We start from the raw sequence: 3,610 nt of genomic DNA, 5'->3' as shown, positions 1-3,610 counted from the left end.
CATTAGATACCCTGTGGAGAAGCAGGGAGCAGAAAAATAGGAAGCAATCAGTAGTTCCACAAGCCTGGTTTCTTCCAGCTCTTTTTGACTTTTGCTTTATTTTCTGGTTCCTGATTCAGCAGAATCCTCTGAGTGCTGTCACACAAAGCATGTCCCCCACACCTGAACCCATCCCATTCCAGTGATGGAAAAGCTGAATTTTCTGTCACTTTAACCCCTTCATTGCTTTAAAGCTGATGAATTGGTGTCTTCAGAGCCATTAGCAAAGGTGGCTGATATTCCCCCAAAAAAGCCCACAAGTTCTTAGTAAGGACAAACTAATTAACAATTCTGTTTTTATTAAGGCTAAAAATTCACCTGCAAACTGCCACATCCCCACTGTCCCTGCCAGGCAGCCTGAAAGGCACCTTTGGGATGTGACACATCTCATTTCAACACACAAATTTTGCAGGAAAAACTTCTGAGAATCCCTGAAAATTAACAGCAAGCTTGTTAAAGCCACAAAGAGATTCCATCCCAGCCTGCTGCAATGCCCTGCTTGGAAAACTGCATTTCTATAAATGTATTTATAAAGAAATATGTATAAATATGTTTATCCAGTTCAGCTGATGAATTGGCCACGGGGATCACTGAAGACACCTGCAAAAATTAAATGATTGATTAACCTTGTTTCTCATATAATCAATAAATTCCAAACACCGAATGAAGACAACCATTACAAAAAAAAGCCATTTATTAGATATATGTACATATATACATACACATGCAAAATGATTTTATACACATTTACACAGGTTCAATTATTAATACAGTGCAAAAATGTCTAAAAAGGTACCAGCCCACCTTCTACAAACTCAACAGGTCTTTGGGAGAAAAGGGGAAAAAAAAAAGAAACCAGAGAATTACCAGCTCCATAAAGTGACTAAGCACTGAGCAAGCAAATTTGGAAATTATTGAAGTTTATTCTTTGCCAATTTGCTTGTGCTGAGCTGCTGGGTGAGGAGAAGAGCTTCCAAAAGACTTCTCTTGCAAAGTGACAGAATGAAGAAGATGCAACTCAAACCACATTAACCAGTTTAAAGCTGAAAAAAGGGATGGATTTCTCTTTGGGGATTTGATTCAATACAGGAAAGATCCAACATTATGAGTCAGATTTTGTGTTCTCAAACTGCAAGTCATTCTTTTTTATCAAATCTTAAAGCACTGAGATCAATGTAAACTATTCTATTCCTCTTGCCAAGAGAAAATGTTTAACTGTATTAACACTGTGTGGACATGGGATAAATACCAAATTAAAAATAAAAATAGATCAAATTCTGTGTGTTCTGCCTCATCCTGGAACCCCAAACCTATGAAGTGCACACAGACTAACCCATGTAGATTCTTTAATATGGTTTACACCTATTACAGGAAAATAAAAGGTTGCAAAGGGATTAAGGCCAACACCAAAGCAGAGCTTTGTCACTGGGCAGAAAACACCTGAAGATTCAGCCACATTCCCCAAAAACCCACAAAGCAAAAAAATACAAGTTTAGGCAAAGGCAGAACTGAACCAACTGATTTGGTTTGATTTTACTGAAATGTTTTCAGGAAAACCAATTCAAAAAAAGCTGAAATGAACCTTTCTCCACTCTGTTAATTGCACAATGATGCAGACACCCTGTTCCAGCACTCCCCTGCAGAGCTGTGGCTGCCATCCCCTGGCTCAGGGATGGCTTTGGTTCAGGACACAGCAGTTGGATGCTGGGGAAGCAGCAGGAATGTTCCAACTTTTCCAATCAGCTCTGAGAAATGCCCTCTGGAAATGCCCTGTGTGGAGAAACAGGAAAAGCTCTTCTGGACTCTTTAGCCAGAGTGGGGATAAAAATGCAGGAGGAGGGGTTTGGCTCCTGTCCTAAAGTCCTTTCCATGGAGATCTGTCTGTCTGTATAAAATGCTTCATCCTTTCCCCACATGAATCCAGTGGGTTGACACCAATTTATGCTCCTGGAAAACACCACCAGTCACTAGATCCACTATCCTTAAAGTGTTGCATTTTTAGTGTCAGATTTTTGGAGTGTTCTTTTTGCAGATTTTTTTTTTTTTAACTTGTAATCCAAACTCTGAGTGGCTGAGTTCCCTGCAGTCTCCAGAATTAATTTAACTGGGAGTGAACAGTTTGAAAATTAAGAGCAGCACAAAACCCCTCACATCTGTGGAGTCATCTTGGTGTCTCAGGGACAGTGCTTGAATTGTAGCTTCATTTCTCCACAGACAGAAAACTGGGATAATGACAGACAAACAACTTTAATTCCCTCCCTTATAAGAGAAAACCTTTCCCTTATGGCACACAGCTCCAGCTGTGTCCTTAAATGCCTGGATAAAATATTCCTCCATCATTCCTACCAGACTATTCCTCACACTTTGGAGGTTTTTGTCATGTTGCTGTTCCAGTAAGTGCAGTGAAAAATAAATTCCTATATTTTCCTCCTGGCACTGTCTCCTGATGTCCTACAAATTGTCCAGGTTGGAATGAGCTGCCCATGGATGCTGCTGCTGCATCCAGAAGTGCTTCCAAAGTCCAGCACCACAAATTTCTGGTCTGATCCTGGTGTTTGCATCCTGAGATTCCAGGAAAACTCACTGACATAAAAACTAGGAATTTTCTGCCTTTCCGTTATGGCACACAGCTCAAGCTATGTCCTAAATGCCTGGATAAAATATTCCTCCATCATTCCTACCAGACTATTCCTCACACTTTGGGGATTTTTGTCATGTTGCTGTTCCAGTAAGTGCAGTGAAAAAGAAATTCCTATATTTTCCTCCTGGAACTAAGTCTCCTGATGTCCTACAAACTGTCCAGGTTGGAATGAGCTGCCCATGGATGCTGCTGCTGCATCCAGAAGTGCTTCCAAAGTCCAGCACCACAAATTTCTGGTCTGATCCTGGTGTTTGCATCCTGAGATTCCAGGAAAACTCACTGACATAAAAGAAAGGAATTTTCTGCCTTATAACAGAAAACCTTTCCCTTATGGCACACAGCTCAAGCTATGTCCTAAATGCCTGGATAAAATATTCCTCCATCATTCCTACCAGACTATTCCTCACACTTTGGAGGTTTTTGTCATGTTGCTGTTCCAGTAAGTGCAGTGAAAAAGAAATCCCTACATTTTCCTCCTGGCACTGTCTCCTGATGTCCTACAAATTGTCCAGTTTGGAATGAGCTGCCATGGATGCTGTTTCTGCCTCCAGAAATGCTTCCAAAGTCCAGCACCACAAATTTCTATTCTGATCCTCGTGTTTGCATCCTGAGATTCCAGGAAAAGTCACTGAGATAAAAGAAAGGAATTTTGTCAAGTGTTCCTGCAAAAAAAGTCAACTCTGCTGCATGTTAATCTCTTTGCAACCAGAGGTAGAGACTATGTGAGAAGAAAAAGAAATCTTTGGTGAAAGAAATGGTGAAACCCTAAAGAGAACACATAAAAAATTTAGGCATATTACACATAAATATACAGTGTGCCCTAAAGCCCTCAGGACACTGAAATCCATGACACATAAACACATGCCAAAAGTGTGATATCCATGACAATACAGCCAGTGCCAAGGTGGCCACCAGTCCCAATGAAAACTC

Source organism: Zonotrichia leucophrys, chromosome 2, assembly GCF_028769735.1.
Source record: "Zonotrichia leucophrys gambelii isolate GWCS_2022_RI chromosome 2, RI_Zleu_2.0, whole genome shotgun sequence".
NCBI lineage: Eukaryota > Metazoa > Chordata > Aves > Passeriformes > Passerellidae > Zonotrichia > Zonotrichia leucophrys.
This window is presented reverse-complemented; position numbering follows the sequence as displayed.